The sequence below is a fragment of the Mytilus edulis genome, chromosome 4, assembly GCF_963676685.1.
Source record: "Mytilus edulis chromosome 4, xbMytEdul2.2, whole genome shotgun sequence".
NCBI classification, from domain to species: Eukaryota; Metazoa; Mollusca; class Bivalvia; order Mytilida; family Mytilidae; genus Mytilus; species Mytilus edulis.
Genome location: NC_092347.1, coordinates 77,064,638 through 77,084,466, shown reverse-complemented (window position 1 = coordinate 77,084,466; position 19,829 = coordinate 77,064,638). Strand labels below are relative to the sequence as shown.

The 19,829-nt window shown below is 32.7% G+C and overlaps 2 long non-coding RNA genes across 2 annotated transcripts; one reads left to right on the top strand and one right to left on the bottom strand.

Moving 5' to 3' along the window:
* Positions 1-3,485: 3,485 nt before the first annotated feature.
* LOC139520573 (uncharacterized) lies at positions 3,486-8,151 on the bottom strand. The gene is made up of 3 exons (XR_011663921.1): positions 8,059-8,151; positions 5,136-5,230; positions 3,486-4,243 (listed from the first exon to the last, which is right to left on the bottom strand). It is a non-coding gene; the product is annotated as an uncharacterized lncRNA (long non-coding RNA).
* Positions 8,152-13,509: 5,358 nt separating this feature from the next.
* LOC139518525 (uncharacterized) lies at positions 13,510-18,433 on the top strand. Its single transcript, XR_011663394.1, has 3 exons — positions 13,510-13,557; positions 16,508-16,709; positions 18,113-18,433. It is a non-coding gene; the product is annotated as an uncharacterized lncRNA (long non-coding RNA).
* The last annotated feature ends 1,396 nt before the right edge of the window (positions 18,434-19,829 follow it).

Sequence of the window (19,829 nt, the reverse complement as noted above, 5' to 3'; positions counted from 1 at the left end):
GAACCCCACCAAAAACTGGGGGTGATCTCAAGTGCTCACAGGTTTAGATTTCAGGTGCTTAACATACATGTGTACTTGTTAATTGAAAATTGAAAACTCAGAAACATACAAATGAACTGAAATTAAAAAGAAAACCATACAAGATTATCAAAGGCCAGAGGCTCCTGACTTGGGACAGGAGTAAAATGCGGCGGGATATAGGTTTATGAGTTTGGTAAGCGATAAATCTTTTAAAAAAAAAGTAATTATCCGTTCCTTAACTCTAAATATAAAAACCCATAATTTATCATTAGACATAATTCAGATAATAAGCATAATAATTAAAATACCAAACTCTAAGAAAAATTCGAAACGGATAGTTGTGTGTTGCATTTTGACGTTGAGTCGTTTGTGTTTGAGATATTGAGATAAGACGTGGCACGGTACTTGTCTATCCCAAATTCATGTATTTGGTTTTCATGTTATATTTGTTATTCTCGTGGTGTTTTGTCTGATGCTTGGTCCGTTTCTGTGTGTGTTGCGTATCGGTGTTGTGTCGTGGTTCTCCTCTTATATTTAATGCGTTTCGCTCGGTTTTGGTTTGTTACCCCGATTTAGTTTTTTGTCCATGGATTTATCAGTTTTGAACAGCGGTATACTACTGTTGCCTTTATTTATAGTCCCTTCTTAAAAGGGGAAAGACCAAACATATAAACGAATGAAAATGAAAAACTGTCATGATCATTACTTGGTACAGGCATTTACTTATATTCAAAATGATGAATTAAATCTGATTTAATAGGCAGCTAATTATAAATTGCGCACTTGTATGGCAGTCGCATATAATACCATTATATTGACAACAATATGTGACCAAATTATACATAATTTTACATTTAGTCATTGATCAAATTTATTCGTTCAGTGTATGTTCAGTTGTGTTTAGAGTTAAAGTGACTCGGTTCTATTCGAAGTTTCTATCAGAAGTGCCGTATTTTTGGTTATTTTATTCTTTAAAATTAATCAAATTGGTCGAAAAAAATAGGGGGTCACGGACCATTTAAGCTCAAAATTGTACTTTTTAACAGGTACAAATGTATGTAAAAGGGACCATTTTTCAATGAAATGATAGGGAAAATAGAGGTGTTGACATATTTTTATCGGAATATCAAAAAAACGTTCTATGACAATTGGTCCAAGACTGTAATATAAAAACTGGAATATAGCTTCAAAGAAGGAGCCAATAAAAACATAGAACATAAAACAAAAAATTTGGCGGGAAATATGGTGAAAATGGGTGAAATGTCATTTTGACCCTTTAACAAATACGGATATTAACGAAAATATTCTGTTAGTCACATAACTACAATGATTTAACATCTCTAAACAATTAAAATATTAAAGAAAATTGTATCGAATTTACTATACTATTGTAATTCATGCGTGAAATTATGCGCAGTTGAAAAGTCCCGAGCCACCTTAAGGAGGCTTGCGGGTTAAAAAAAAATCAGCAAAAAATTAAACATTTGTGTTTTTCATTACAAATTTTATTACTTACGCTATTAGTTATAATTTTATGGTATGGTACAGTAATCAATCAAAAACATCGATTCGGTTTAGCCTCAGATGACTTTTGAATGTTTATATTATTGAAAAAGCTCCAAATTATCCCCCTTTGATGCGTTTTGCTATTTGATTTTGCCATGTGATTATGGACTTTCCGAATTGATATTCCTCTAAAGATCAGAATTTTTGTGATTTTACTTTTTTTTTTAACTCATCGGTGACCTATATTTATATTGTTATTTTCAAATAAGCTGTACATAAACTTAGTGATGTAAAATTTAAGCGGTTTCTGTAATTTAGTCCTTTTTTTTAAATCGATATCACCTCTATTTTTCCTTTTAGTTCAACAGAAAATAGGACATTAACAACAATGTATTCTTCTTTCTGGAGGCAGATTGTGAGCTTAAATGAACGGTGACCAAATTTTCTATTTTATTTTTCTATTAAGGATATGATAAAGGTAATTTATAAGAAAATGTAACGAAATCCTATATTTAAACAAAAGAAGATTTATACCCGCGAGACCCCCTAAGTCATTACATTTGATATTTTATAGTGTGTCTTTCTATGTTGTTATGTTACACTATTTTTTTTTAGATAACGATGAAAGGTGGCGCTTATCAAAACTTTTAAAATTGCTGCATTTGTTTGCACCTGTCTTAAGTCAGAAACCTGATGCTCAGTAGTTATCGTTTGTTGATGTGGTTCATACGTGGTTTCGTTTCTTATTTTTTATATAGATTAGACCGTTGGTTTTCCCGTTTGATTTGTGTTACACTAGTAATTTTTTGGCCCCTTTATAGCTTACTGTTCGGTGTGAGCCAAGGCTCCGTGTTGAAGACCGTACTTTTACAAATTGTGACTTGGATAAAGAGTTGTCCCGTTGGCACTCATATCACATCTTTCTATATCTATATTATAGGTAAAGATTGCAAAATTGGTAACGGCGTTTTAAACTTTGCCGTATATTTCTTATAGAATTCTATAACTAAAGTAGGGTTTAAAAGACATATTTACGGAAACTCATTTTTATTGACAATTAAATGTTTAGATAAAAATGTTAAGACAATTCTTACCTATTGCAAACTGGTAAACAACTAAATTGTAGAAGATGGTCTTGTTTAATATGTGACATTCAGCTTTGCATCAAGAAAAGTTACATTTTACAAAGTATTTTGATATTGTTTTATCTGTTTTCCAGATTTTTAGGATTCATGGTCCGATAGTTATTGTTTATCTATATTAGGAAAACAAATATTTAATCGCATAAATAATGGACTAAACTCAACAAATAGATAAACAAAATTGAAAAACAACCTTAAACACTGGACACTTTTAATTTGCAAAACACTCATTTGCAAATCCGCTGTCGCCTCAAACAAGAGCTACAATGTCATGAATATAACCAAAATGTGCAGAATTACATGGGATTCAATAATTTCATTGGTTTTCTACTGTTACTAGCATTTTTATTTTGCTATTTGATTTTTAAAAACATGGGATTTTCAATATCCCATGGGACAGGGCAAAATCCCATGGGATTGACCATTATCCCATGGGATTTTGGTTAAATCCCATGGGATTTTTTTTTGTCCCATGGGATAATTGTAGTCCCATGGGATATTTGTTGTCCCATGGGACTATAACTATCCCATGGGATTTTCAATATCCCATGGGACAAAATAAAATCCAATGGGATTAAAATTATAAATATATAGATATAAATATAAAGTTATGTGTATGTTACAATGAATGCTGTTTGGTACTAAAATGTTTTAAATGTATACAAGTTTTTTTATATTTTTTATATATACATATATATATTTTTGTTTTTAATTTTGTCACAAACATGTTTTTATATTTGTTTATATGACAATAAAGATTATTCTTATTTTGGAATGTATAATAATATTTACAGTCAAAGAGTAGAGTCCTTTCACTAAAACAAAATGATGAAATGTCTAAATAAATGAAAAAATATTGTTTTGAAATTATTGTCTTGTTTATTCTATTATCATGAAAAATAGAACTGAAAAAATATTTCATATTCTGACTGAATAGTTTACTCTTTTCATGAGGTAAGATTTTCTTTGTTATAGTTTCATTGCAATACTTGTATATGCAAACAACTTGAATTATATACCTTTGTGGTGTACATAATAGTATGCTCATATTTGCAAATTTATAATATAAACACTTTCTGTTAAAGTTTTTGTTTTCTTTATTCACAACTTGCTATGTACAATTATTCAGTCCACTATTTAAGAGTGAAGTCAATAAATAATTTCATTCACTAGAATATTCCTGCAATTCTTAGACAAATCATTTTTTCAATCTGTTCTTCAAAGATCTTCCTCGGTACATCTTTATTGAATGGAGAGATTCAAATGAGAAGACAAAGCAAGTTTATTTGGACAACAACATACTAATATTTTGTTCATTCGTTCCATCTTTCAATTGATAATTACATTGTTGTATTTATATGATCAAGTTCTTGTGCATCAATGATCTTGATGATATGACTCCTTTTTGTTTATAGTCATCATGTTGAAATTTCCTCTTTCAAATAAATGTAGGAAAAAACACGTTCCATTTCAAATTAATAAAAAGTCGCATTATGGAGAAAAATATCAACTTTAAGTTTTCCGTTCAGTATTGATCTGTTGACTTGATGACCATAAAAATCGAGATGTCTGACCTACAAATACAAAAAAATCAAAAATTATCAGTGAAGAGATCAATAAAATGGCTATTTTATCATGTTTATGAATATTATGATAAACTTTCATTTGAATATTCAAGTACTAAATTACAGAAATCGCTGAAATTTTATAATAGTTTAGTTTAAGTACAGCTTATTTAAAAATTATAATAAAAAATATAGGCCACCGATGAGTTAAAAAAGATATTACATTTCTAATGCCAAAAAATGGCATTTTGCACCAAAGGGAGTTAATTTGGAGCTTTTCCAATGATATATACATTTTAAAAGTCATCTGGGGCCAAACCGAATTGATTGTTTTGAATGATTTGGTGTACCATATGATAAAGTAACAACTAATAAAGTTATAAATAAAATGACTTATGAAAAAAAAATATTAAATATTTTTCTGAAATTGTTATACCCTAGAGTCTCCTTAAATGTCATTTGATCTCTATTGGAGAAATGTCTCATTGGAAATCAGACTGCTTAGTGCTTCTTATTTTTATATCAACCCAGCCATATTATACCCGTCCAATATCAGGAGCTTGTACATAGTTCAGTGGTTGATGTTGGTTCATATCCGTCATTTTTATTTTTCATAATTTTTTGCTTTTATAAATTAGTCTGGTATATTTGACGTTCGAATTGATGCTTTGTTTCAAATTTGGTTAGTGTTGTCTTTTATAGATTACTATAACATGTATAGGGTATGGGTTTTCTCATTTATACTTACAGGTCATCAATGGCCTCTAATAAGTAATTTCAATGCTTACATCCACTAAATTGAACTCTGATGGATAGTTTTCTCATTCATCATACCACATCTTATTTTTATAAGTATTTAATCATTATTCAAGGACAAAAACTTTTATAACAGTGGACTTACCATTAAGGCTTTGTTGACCTCTGTAAATCTAATTTTGTTGATAATTTCTTCTGTTTATAGTTTCGCCTTTATCTTTAATGTTCTTGCTTCTTGCCCTACACATAAAAGGGTAAACCTCATTTAATGACAAAAATAATATACAACTACTGTCTTTTGATAAGGTAAATATGCGGTTTTATTGACTTTTGAAAAACTGATATTCACTGAGGCTGATGTCCGAAGTGAATATCAGTTTTTCAAGCGTCAATTAAACCCCATATTTACCGAAACAAAAGCCAGTAATTGTTTTATTCCATATTCAGAGAGAAGAAAACATATATCAAAACAAATATTTTACATGAAACATTTTACCATAACGTTGCATGTAAAAGCGCCTGATGTTAAGCGCGGTGAATAACACTTTCCCAGGTGAATAACACTTTCCCAGGTGAATATGCTTTTTTTGTTCAAAATCCAATTCGTATAGAGAAACCTACTAAAATAATACCAATATGGAATAACTACTATTACATAATTAGTAGGCAACTGAAAATTTTGCCTTATTTGTATATAACGTCAACTTACTCATCATTCTTGCTGTTCAATATCATGAATATTATCATTATTCTATGAATATGAGGTCACAGTAAAATTAACCCTGGCAGGCAGACATCTTCTTTTTTTATATGATACCTTGTAGTCATTCTATACAACAACAAGTAGACCTATGCTTAGAAAATCTGATAAAATGACAAAACCAAGAAAACTTATCATTGACCAAAGAACCATAAAATGCGGTCATGGTTATAAGAATCTGACATTCAGACATGCACACCTTACAATTGTTTCATATTTACCAAATATAATCTACCTGTAACTTTAAACATATATGATAAACTGACAAAACAATGCAGTGTTTCATTGACCAATGAACCATGAAAATGAGGTCAAGTTCATATAAAATATGGCAGACAGACATGTGCATCTTTCAATCTTTTCATTCTCTAAATAAAGGGGCCTTATTGCTTACAGTATCCGGAAAATAGACCAAACCACAAAAACTAAACATTTTCAATGTTCCTTATACCCTGCCAATTTGTTATGGATGTGCCTGTTCCAAGTCAGGATCCTATAATTCAGTGATTGTCGTTTGTTTATGTGTAACATATCTGTTCTTCAATTTTTAGTACATAAATAGGGTTGTTAGTTTTCAACTTTCAACTTGGCTATCATGTGTAAAATCATACAAGTGTTTTTGGTAAACAGGAAGTTGTCCAGCGATGAATATGAAAATGCATCACACGGTATAGCTGACTTATATAAACCCTGAAACCAAATTTCAGAAATCCTTGTATTGTAGTTCCTGAGAAAAATGGGACAAAAAAATATTCATCGGACGGACGGACTGATGGACTGACGGAAGGATGGATGGACAGAGAGAGAGGTAAAACAGTATACCCCCCCTTTTTTTTAAAGTTGGGGTATAATTTTAAAACGGGGTTATAAAAACCCTTGCAAGATGTCAAAACAAAAAGAAGTCACCTAATTCTTACTTGTTAGGGGCTATCAAAAAAGATTTATTTATTGTCGGTTATACATATATCAATACAACATAAGCTCTGTAGAGCTTTTATCCCACATACATATATGACAAGCACAATACATGAAACATAAAGCTCATCACTGAGATAGAAGTCTCAGATAGAGGGAGACAGGGTCAACCAAACTCCCCTATTCAACCTGAATGTAGGACAGAAAGTCACAGGACAAAATGTCACGGTCAAAAAGTCACACATTGTCACAGGACAAAAAGTCACAATTCAGTTTTGAGATTATTTTTCTTTGAACAAGAAAACACTCTTTTTGTATTTTTCTTGAAGTTTTATACATGAACATGATGTAGCAACTTAAATGTAATTTAAATTTATTAAAAACAAATAAATCGGTGCATTAGGTTTGCACACATTACCATTACATTTGCGCACAAAAATCATTAGGTTTGTGTGCAGCTTTTGATTACATTTGCATGCATTTTTTTTTTATATTATGAATAATTTCCTTAAATCAAAAATGAGTATATGTAATGAAAAGAAGATATTTCAAAATCTTTTTCGTTTATATTCAAACAATTGTCAACAAATTGTTTGTGACTTTTTGCATGTTTTGTCCTATCAACTTTGTGACTTTATGTCTGACATTAGTCCAAATAATTATGACGTTTTTCTGAGATGTAGGAAGGCGTCCCAGAAAAAAAATAAAATAGCCTTGCCAGACGTCATAATTATTTGGACTAGTCTGACATGTGTCTGACTTTTTGTCCTGTAACTTTTTGTCGGAATGTCCTGTGACTTTCTGCTCGTTTACCTTCCATCTTAATCAGTGAACTGAATAATTGTTTTTTGCAGAAGTCCGGGGAATGTTAAAACAAGTGAAACTGCGAGCTACTGCTCACTGATGATACCCCCGCCGCAAGTGGATATTATTAAAAGTTTAAAAATATGCAAGTGTTCGGTAAACAGAAAGTTGTTGAGTGATGAATCTGAAAACGCAACACACCGTGGCACGGTATAGCTGACTTATATAAATCCTGAAACCAAATTTCAGAAATCCTTGTATTGTAGTTCCTGAGAAAAATGTGACGAAAATTTTCAACTTGGCTATCATGTGTAAAATCATATCGATACAAGTGTTCGGTAAACAGAAAGTTGTCAGGTGATCAATCTGAAAACGCATCACACAGTATAGCTGACTTAGATAAACCCTGAAACCAAATTTCAGAAATCCTTGTATTGTAGTTCCTGAGAAAAATGCGACGAAAAATATTCATGGGACGGACGGACTGACGGAAGGACAGACAGAGGTAAAACAGTATACCCCCCCCCCCCTTTTTTTTTTAAAGCGGGGATATAAAAATCACATGTGTAAATTGAGAGTCAACACTTACACATGGACTACACAATACTTTTTCAGAATGTCAGCAAAACAGATTCACTGGTGATAGGGGAGTGTAACCGATGAATTGATCCTGAATCAGATAATATTTTCCCGGTACGTCTAAACACCGCTCAGGAGGACATCCTGAGTGCACACATGCAGGACATACAAAGTGCACTCAGGACCAGTCACCTATATAGTCGTCGTATCTGCACACAGGATGGATGTATACATTCGTTATACACTTCTCATTTTAGAGTTAAATTTTCAAGTAACGGCCGGGGAACCCCTTAAGATTTTAAAATAATAATGCTACTAAAAATATATTATTTCCCCCATGTTTCGCATTTTTTTCGCTATAATTATTAAATCTTTTAGTGATTATAAATGATGACGAGGGCCTCACGAATAAATATAAATATGAAATACTTGAACATCGATTAGCATAGATCGAGCAGCAGAATAAACTTGCGATCCACAATGACATAAATCTCGAAGTTATTTACGAAAATACAGACTGTGCTCCTGAAGAAAGTTGTTAAATACATTAATTTGTGTTTTTTACTTCTACAAGAAATTTGAATCAAATGCTAATTACGCACCATTTGCTGAGCAGAGAATCATTCTAAGCCAGGAACAGTCTATACTAACTGACAACAGTAAGAATAGAAAGTCTCTGTAAAATGGCAGTCAAATCCAACAGAACTGTAACTAATGATACATGTACATCGAGTTTCAGCACCTCACCAAGCACCCTTGCCTTGCACACTGAGATGGCAAACTGGTGTGTGTCAGTATTTTAATATAAAACTGCGTAGGTTCATATCGTTTGATTCAACGTTCGTTTGAATATTATTTTAGGATCGTTGTAAAATTATATCTAAATCTTTGTTAAAATACGATTTTAAATTGTTCAATTCTTTGTATTTCATAATTTTGTCAAAGTCTACTTTTTAAAGTTTTAAATCTTAAAGAAAAAATGAATATTCCATTTTGATTTGAAGAAAATCTTTTTGAACTGTCATGACATGGTGTTGCAAAGCTGATTACAGGTAACTTTAACATACAGTAATTTTCCATTACGACAGTGCGTGTATTCTCGGGTGTGTATAACGTATAGTTTTCTACAGAACATCCTGTCTACGTGTAATACAGATTGATGACATTATACAACATTTCTGTTGTTAAATGTGATAAGGTATCTGTGTCCATTCCCTATTTCAACACCACTAATTTTTCGAAGAAAAAAAAATCAAAACATCATTTATATGAAATTAAGAAGAAAAGTAGCAAATATAAACTACAGTAATTGCGCACTGAGTAAACATAATTTCAATTTTGCATGAAAAAAAGGTGAGAAAACGTATACATGTATGAGATGTGTTTAAAAAGACCCTTTGGCTTTATTTCACACTAGGACCAAAGATAACTAGAACTAAGCAATGGTTGATCCAGAAATTTTCATAAGTGGGGGCTCATTGACTACCTTAGAGGGGTCACGTCCAGTCATGCTTCCGTGATTCCCTATATAATCTACCATTTGTTTCCCATGATTTAGGGGGGGAACTAAACCCGCCTCTCCTAATTGGGAAGTCATTTGGTCTGATAAGGGGGGAGGGGGTGGTTCCAACCATGTGTCCCCATTCAAATGCATTGATCGTTCAAAAAAGGGGGTGGTTATGCCAAAACCTGCAAATATATTTTAGGCAGAAAGAAACATTTATATTCGGTGATTTTTACACTAAACGTTTTCGTAATTTGTTTTAAAAATATTAATAAGTACATGTACATATGATAGTTTTTATCAAGGATTTGTATAGTAACTGGTTTAATGAAGTCCCCTTGATGAAATTTAAATGGCGAGACGCTAATTAATAAACTATCTATCTATCGGCATGCGCCGTTATTTGGAATACGTCACGGATGACCGATGATCATATTCAATATAATAATAATTAGGACCAAGGAGGTTATATATAACCTCCTTGTTAGGACCAAGGAGGTTATATTAGAAGGAGAGTGAACACTCTGCTTGATACAAAATTAGCATCCCCAGGATAGCAGTTCGATCAGAGAAAAGTGATAAAATTATAAAGAAACCGACATGTTTATCACCCACTTGCCATGGCCCTCTGATGTACCGGGCTGTTACCGCGAGCAGTTCGGGCTATTAGATAAATCGCACATGTCACGTGATTGTTATCAGTGACTGGTTCATTAAAGTTCAGGTGATTTTTTAGTAACAGTGCAGTGCATAGGTGTTTATGATATTCGTTTTATTTCTATTGGTAATAAGTTAACTGTTAACATAAAATTTTAATTTTTAATTACTTAGTAAAAATTTTCACAAAAAAACTGATTAACATTCAATAATTGTATATCCGGTCAGTTTATGACACCTCGGGTGTTTCCGTTCTTACATGGGTATTTACTTAGGACAAAATATCCCTCTGTGACAGAGTCGATCTCAACTAATTAACACCCACTTACAGAAAAGTCGGTAACATTTTATGTGTAATTATCGTCTTTCGTCCTCTCTCCTTCTAATATAACCTCCTTGTTAGGACTAATTGGTGATGACAGATAATATGTCTCTGGTGATCGTTATAAACACATAGAAGTAAACTTTGCCAAAAAAAGGTTTCCTTGGAAAAATTTATAAAAATATATGAATATGCTAGATAAATTTTTCTTTCCGAATTAATAATTAAATACGTTTAGAAATAACAAATTTTCACAGTTGGGAAGTTTTCAATTCAAGTTATTTCATTTTGAAAACGTTGAGAAATATAGATCTTATTCGATGTGGGCCGCTTGGAGATCACAATTCTATAAAAAGAATCACTATTTTAGTCGAAATTAAACTGTATATCTTCTTTTTTCAAAACTCCTGAAATAATTTAACATTATCTATAGAGAGCTTACATATGCAAACTTTTTAGAATTATGTGAGCGTAAATAAAATTTGTTTATTACCCCCCCCCCCCCCCCTTTTTTTTCCTTCTATAAAATTTATAATTGTAAACGATTTTGTTTCTTAATTTGTGTTTGCTAATTAACTTGGGTTCATGCAGTCAAAAATCAAAAATGTCTCCTTGTGTATCAGTTATTGATAAAAAAAAAATATTTGAAGCCGCCAGACGAATAACGTTACGTCTAAACACCGCCCAGGACCTCCTGGGGGCACTCATGACATACATGATGGATGTATATATATTCGTTATACGCTTCTTATTTTAGAGTTAAAATTTTGGTAGAATTTGAAATCGAACTTAGATAGATATGTTAATTCTTATAAAATAATGAGGGCACGTGTCACTGATTACACAACTACTGAGCCATGAATTATCCAATCAACAAAATTGATTGGATTATCTTTATTGTTGTTTATAGATTGTGTTGTTAGTACAGTGTGACCATGCGGGAAGTAATAGTGTGACGTTTAAAATGAATATCACGATGTTTTAAGATTTTCGTATTTGATTAAAATTTCGTTCCATAAATTTTTTAGTTTTATTCTTAATTTTATTATCCTGTCCTGGACCAGTAATTTATTCTTTGCACGAGTCTGAAAAGGGAAATAAATGTTCATACTTTTCAAGAATTTATATTAATAAAAGTTTTGTATATGGAACCCGTTCTCAACTGTAAAAGCCGTACTTTTCAAACAATCAAACTCATATACATGTAGTTGGATGTTACTTCTCATTTTTATCGAACTTGTCCGGGAATTTTATTTTAGAGTTATACGAATGTTTTAAGAAATCCGCATTTATTAAGTTTTTGTTGTTGCTCTAATTAAAGTCGTTTTGTCCAGTTTCACAAGCCTGAAACGAATTTCAATGTGAAAATAAATTCTGAAAATGAACTTGTCTCCGTTTTCGTCTCCGTTTTTTGTTGTGGAAAATTATGATATTTTGGGTATAATTATTTATATTTTGGGTATAATTTTTTCAATATGTAAGTTAGATTGTAGTAAAATTCTAAACTTAATTGTAAAAAAGATTTTTGTTAAAGCGAGAAAGACTATTTCGAAGACAGTTTATTGACACGAAATCCGTTCAAACCACGACTAAGTCTTCGTTAAGGTTAAACTGAATATTGTACATAATTGTCTTCTCTTGTATAATGGTTTGTTGAGAATAAAGATATACAAATTCAATAAAATTTGATATTCAGTTAACATTGTGTTTGTTTAAAAACTTGATTTAGAGAGAGATAAAAGAATCACACTGAAAAACAACAAAAATCGAACTTGTTACAGAAAATAACGCAACTATAAAATAATTTTCTTTATTCGTGAACTGCAAAACACAACAAATTAATTTACCCGTCATCATGAAAAATAAACTAAAAAATTACATCGAATGAGATATTTTATTTTTTCTATATGCAAATTCATGTTAAAGGTATAACACTGAACTAACAATACATTTTTAAAAGTTTTACCTGCATTTTTCTCTGCCTCGAAGCCGCCACCGGTGACCCCGTATCAAACATAGCGGCCAACACCTCAAATGCCGTATTCACGATTTTGAGGTATTGGCAATATACAATCACATATCAATATATGTAGCAAGTAAGTAATTTGGTGTTGAATGTCAGTAGATCAGATTTGTTAATTGAACTTTGCCTGTTTAAGGGGCACTAGCTGCCAAATTCATGTTCATCATCGATTTTAATAAAATTCACATAACGTGTATATAGTGTTGAATTGTTTATTGAAATTTTACGCATAATCTTGGCTGATATGCATAAAACCAATATATTTTATGACACTGCATGAGAAAGAAATTGACTTATCGCATAATACCAGAACCAGAGACATACAACTGTATATATTGCAGAGGCGGATTTAGGGGGCCAGGGGCCCGCCCCCCCCTTTTTGAGAAAAAATTTGGTTGCTTATATAGGGAATCAATGAAGCGTGACCGGAGCGGGCCCCCTCTTAGGCTAGTCAGTGGGCCCCCACTTATGAAAATTTCTGGATTCGCCACTGTATTGTATCTAATATCTCTGCCAGAACTAAAAAATAAACTACCGTAAGTCCACATAAGAGGGTATGGATGTTAATTAACAGAATAGAGAACAAAGTACAAAGAAAAAAAAAGGAATAAAGAATAGTGAAAGAAAGAGAATAATGGAAAAAAGTGTAAGTTTTTAAAAATATAACTAAAAAAAAGAAGACAGAAAAAAAGACACCCCCCCCCCCCTTTTCCGAGACGAGCCTTACATCAACTGTTATTTGACGCTGCCGAGTTATTTTGAGATTAAGATATGTATTTAGTAGTCAGCCCGTTAAGCCTCTTGCATCAATTTGAGGATTACCCAAGGTTAATTTTACGGCGGCTGATTTTATTTTGGCTTAAAAATAAACATAATTGACAAGTTTCCTTCCCCTGCATTCTCGATCCCACATGTAAATAGCACGGTGGTCTCAAATAATACATTGATGACATTAATACATTACAACACTTCCCGTCAGTATTTGAATATATTGATTAAGAAGGTATAGAAGATTAATGCACGCACACTATTATCCACCACTGGCCTAAATAGTTAGTCCGAGTTCAGGGCCCCCTTTTTGGGAAAAAAATTGGTTGATTAAAAAGGGAATCACTGAAGCATGGCAGGAGCAGGCCCCTCTTAGGAAGTCGGTGGGCCCCCACTTATGAAAAATTCTGGATCCACAATAGTCCGAGATTACTCCGACGTCCGACGGCTGTTTTGCCAGACACTTTTTGATATGGGACAAGCTCTGACGTCCCACGGCCCCAGCTTGTCTGGCAAAACAGCAGTCGGACGTCAGAGTAATCTCGGACTAGATCCACCACTGTCATGACTGTGGTCTTCAGTTGTATTATCTTAAAAAATTACACCTGTATAGTGTATAATATATATTCTAAAGTGTAAATCAAGCGAAAATAATGTAAACTATCTGTGCATTGGGGCCTATTAAAGGGTATTTTGGGGGGAAGAAAGAAGAGAGGGTGGGTCCATGGGAGGTAATTCCCACCCCCTTCAATTTGAGAATATGCTATTATCTTGTAAATGTCCAGATCCCCGGAGTCCCGGACCCATAAACCATGTATATTCTTGAATGGGACGATAAAACAAATCAAATGAAATTAAAAGGAGGTCTTTGGGGGTTACCCCACCCTGTTCAATTTAAGAATGTGCTATTATCTTGTGAACGATCCAGATCCCCACCTCTAAACCATATCTATTTTTGAAGGTGACAATAAAATTAATGAAATAAAATGAAAGGGAAGTCCCTGGGGGTCACCCCACCCCGTTTAATTTGAGAATGTGCTGTTATCATGTTAACAGTCCAGATCCCCGCCCCTAAACCATATATATTCTTGTAGGGGACAATAAAATTAATGAAATAAAATGAAAGGGAAGTCCCTGTGGGTCACCCAACCCCGTTCAAATTGAGAATGTGCTGTTATCATGTTAACAGTCCTGATCCTCACCCTTATACCATATATGTTCTTGAATGGGACGATAAAACAAATCGATTGAAATTAAAGGGAGGTCCCTGGGGGTTACCCCACCCTGTTCAATTTGAGAATGTGCTATTTTCTTGTGAACGATCCAGATCCCCACCCCTAAACCATATATATTCTTGTAGGGGACAATAAAATTAATGAAATAAAATGAAAGGGAAGTCCCTGTGGGTCACCCAACCCCGTTCAAATTGCGAATGTGCTGTTATCATGTTAACAGTCCTGATCCCCACCCTTATACCATATATGTTCTTGAATGGGACGATAAAACAAATCGATTGAAATTAAAGGGAGGTCCCTGGGGGTTACCCCACCCTGTTCAATATGAGAATGTGCTATTATCTTGTGAACGATCCAGATCCCCACCCCTAAACCATATATATTCTTGTAGGGGACAATAAAATTAATGAAATAAAATGAAAGGGAAGTCCCTGTGGGTCACCCAACACCGTTCAAATTGAGAATGTGCTGTTATCATGTTAACAGTCCAGATCCCCACCCTTATACCATATATGTTCTTGAATGGGACGATAAAACAAATCAAATGAAATTAAAAGGAGGTCTTTGGGGGTACCCCACCCTGTTCAATTTGAAAATGTGCTATTATCTTGTGAACGATCCAGATTCCCACCCCTAAACCATATATATTCTTGTAGGGGACAATAAAATTAATGAAATAAAATGAAAGGGAAGTCCCTGTGGGTCACCTAACCCCGTTCAAATTGAGAATGTGCTGTTATCATGTTAACAGTCCAGATCCCCACCCTTATACCATATATGTTCTTGAATGGGACGATAAAACAAATCGATTGAAATTAAAGGGAGGTCCCTGGGGGTTACCCCACCCTTTTCAATTTAAGAATGTGCTATTATCTTATGAACGATCCAGATCCCCACCCCTAAACCATATATATTCTTGTAGGGGACAATAAAATTAATGAAATAAAATGAAAGGGAACTCCCTGGGGGTCACCCCATCCCGTTCAATTTGAGAATGTGCTGTTATCATGTTAACAGTTAAGATCCCCACCCCTATACCATATATATTCTTATATGGGACAATAAAACAAATCAAATGAATATAGAACCATCCCCTTTGTCTTGGGTTGGGAACCCTCCTTTTTAAAATGGCAGGATCCGCCCTGGCATACCATCTAGCTAGCTTTAAAGGCTTTAAAAATTTGAAATCAAACAAGGAAATTAACAGTGTAGGCAACTGTTTTGAATTTAAAAAAAAGCCTTTTACATATAACAATGTTAAATTTTTTGTGCATTTATTTTTGCTTACCATATTTTCAATAATGGACAAAATTGCATGATTAAATATTGTAATTTAAGAAAAATCAGCATACATGTTATAAAATGGGAAGTGGAAACTGGGAATTTGACAAAGAGACAACAACCCAACCAAAGAGCAGACAACAGCCGAAGGTCACCTATGGGTCTTCAATGCAGTGAGAAAATTTCGCCACTGGTCTTCAGCTCATAAATATGTATCAGAAATGAAAATGAGATGTATCAGAAATGAAAATGAGATACAGCTTTCAGTTGTATTAATAAAAACCTCACAATAAGTTCTGAATATCAGAATATACAGTATTGCAAGATTCTCTCAAAATGTTCACATAGAGCTGAGAAACTGTAAAATTAATCATGCTTATTTAACATGAAAGTCCTTGGAGTCCATCTTTATATGCATACTCTAGTACAAAGGAATATAAGTATGCAATAGACATCAAGTTTTCAAAAATAAGAGTATCTATGCCATTAATTTACGACAAGATCTTAATCAAGTAATAATTTCGGTTTGTTTAAATATTTCGGAGGTAAGTATGACCTCCTTTTTGGTGATGATGTTTTCGTTTTAAAGTTGGGAAAATTGTTTGTACCAACAAAAAAAAAACACAAAGTCAATCTAGAATTATGTTTTTATAATTTTTTTATGTTTAGGTTGTCAGCAAGATGAAAAGGACAAGTATGCAGTTCAAAATTCAAAATGTGTATAAACTGAGGTTCAAGGTCCTACCTTTGCAGATTTTCATATTTTGCATGAATGAATTCAAAGGTTATATGATGGACGGCAGAGAAAGAAAAAAAAACACTTTTCAATTCTCCTGCTCCTGAAGGATAAATGTAAAACATATTGTTTTCGGTAAGTTTTATGCTCTGTTTTGATAGTGTTAGTGCATTCATCTGTCCAGTCTTTCCTCTTAATTGTATCCTCTTTTAAGTTTTTGGTGAGTGTTCGCCATGAATTTCAGTAAGTAACTTGTGGATTTACATGTATATACTCAAAATTTAGTACTCAATATTAATGGGATTCTAGCATGACATCCTTCCAAATGCTTGTTAATCATGTTTATGTTCCAGAACATACAAGTATTTGGACTGTCTGCCCAATTTTAAGAAGTTGGTCAAGTTTATTAGAAACAAATGTACAGTACAGATCAACATAACTGAAATCTTTAATAGATAAATACAAAAAGTTTAATTCAATTGAAATAAAAACACAGGTTTGGTCGAGCTGGTACTAGACAGTACAAGTATACTCAAATGGTCTGACTGTACACATATGGTGGGACTGTAAGTCTTAGTGTATACTTTTATGTTCTGGACCGTTAACGTAAGGTCCAAATACTGGTATGGTCTGGAACATTTATACATGTCTTAAAATTAATATCAAACATATTGGTGTTTTTGAACTTGGTAATAAGTTATTTGATAGAACTATAATGTTTTGAGATTATCAAATTAAGAAGAAGATTATTGATGTATGCATAAATGTATATTAAAATGAGACAGCAAGCCAACAACACAAAAAATAAGGATAAAACAATATAATTTTTTTTGTATCAATGTTATAATTTCAATATGTTCAAAGAGTTCAAGGTATTTTGTCATTGAAATAAAACACAAATTGAAATCTGTCAGAACTTCAAAAGCTTAAAGAAATATTGTTTCTGTTGTCTGCATTTTGTATAATATATTGCAAATTCTTGTGAATAATGGAATGTTAATATAGTTGTCTAAAGTTTTAACATTGATCTTTAAACTGTAAATTCATAAATTATTGCGTGCATTTATTATTTCGATTCTGTCATTTTAGACTTAAATGCAATTTTAAATTTTACGATTTTGAGAAAAATCCTGTTTAATCCATATACAATATTTCATAATGCGAGTTTAAATTATTGCGTTTACAACTCTTTTGCATTTTTCGCAATAAAAAAAACCTCGCATTTAATAATTTCTGAATTTTCAGTATATATATTATGTATATAACTTTGGAAAATACCCAAATGTTATAAAGAAGAAGAAATTAATCGATTGTTATATAGTATTAGAATAGGAAGATGTGGTATATTGCTAATTTGACAATCCTCCATCAGAGACCAATGGACGTAGGAGGTTAGCAACTGATGACACTGGACAATCTTTAACAATCAGTAAAATCCATACCGCATAGCTATTTTTATTGAAAATCATATTATTGCTACATGTATGCAAACAATTCTGTATAATACATTACTTTAGATTTTATTGGTTCTTTTTCAGAAGGATTGAAATTCACCACCTAGAATAAATGGAGAAAACATAGAAACAAGACCAGAATAAATTCAAAGACAAAAGTTGGATCAGTTATTATTTTCATTACTCAGTCAATGATTTGAAGTTCTTTTAAATATAAAAAAATATTGAAACCACAATAATGTCAAAGTTCTGTGCTGGATGACCAAAAAGCGTACTATACCATCAAACAATGCTGGATGATAAGAAACTATTAATGTTTTGTGTGGAGGGATATTGTGAAAAAAATAGATTTACTTAAATAGTTACTAGTATGTTAAGCTTAATAATAGAGTTTTTATTGGTTTCAAATGGTAAATAATTGTGTTTCAAGAAAGTATTCTATAATTCATGATAAACATATATTGATACTTATATTATCTGCTTTGTTGTCTAAAAGTTTAGTTTTGAACAGTTATAGAACAATATGCTAAATTAACATTTCCAAAGAAAAAAAGATATTCAATTAAAAAGATTCATCTTATAATAATTTAATACCAAATAGAATACATTGTAACATACACATTACTGTATATTTATATCTATATATTTATAATTAGAATCCCATAGGATTTTAATTTGTCCCATGGGATATTAAAAATCCCATGGGATAATTATAATCCCATGGGATTTTTTTTGTCCCATGGGACAACAAATATCCCATGGGACTACAATTATCCCATGGGACAAAAAAAAATCCCATGGGATAATGGTCAATCCCATGGGATTTTGCCCTGTCCCATGGGATATTGAAAATCCCATGTTTTTATAAATCAAATAGCAAAATAAATATAAAAGTAACAGTAGAAAACCAATGAAATTGTTGAATCCCATGTAATTCCGCATTCAATTCAATTCAATTGTTCAAATTGTTCAGATCAGGGCCTTTTATAGTCGACTTTGCGATATGGATTTTCGTTGTTGAATGCTGTACGATTGCATTATTATTAATTCTAGTAATTGCGTACATCCACTATATTTGAACTTTGGTGGATAGTTGTCTCATTGGCAAATGTGGTATACATTCCTTATTTTTATGTAAATACATAATGTAATCGGAATAGTTACATAGGAAGCTTGCTTCTCTGAAATGTAAACAAGAAAATTGAAATAGATATAAAGAAACCATTGGTAACAGCAACTATCTGATCTAGCTAAAAGGTCTACACATAAAGCAGACTTATCGAAACTTTCAGTCATCTCATTTCCCTTCAACGATGATTGTTCCCCTTTTTAGCTCACCTGGCCCGAAGGGCCAAGTGAGCTTTTCTCATCACTTGGCGTCCGGCGTCCGTCGTCGTCCGTCGTCCGTCGTCCGTCGTCCGTCGTCCGTCGTCGTCGTTAACTTTTACAAAAATCTTCTCCTCTGAAACTACTGGGCCAAATTTAACCAAACTTGGCCACAATCATCATTGGGGTATCTAGTTTAAAAAATGTGTTCGGTTACCCGGCCAACCAACCAAGATGGCCGCCATGGCTAAAAATAGAACATAGGGGTCAAATGCAGTTTTTGGCTTATAACTCTGAAACCGAAGCATTTAGAGCAAATCTGACATGGGGTTAAATTGTTTATTAAGTCAAGATCTATCTGCCCTAAAATTTTCAGACGAATCGGACAACCGGTTGTTGGGTTGCTGCCCCTGAATTGGCAATTTTAAGGAAATTTTGCCGTTATATGGTTATTATCTTGAATATTATTATAGAT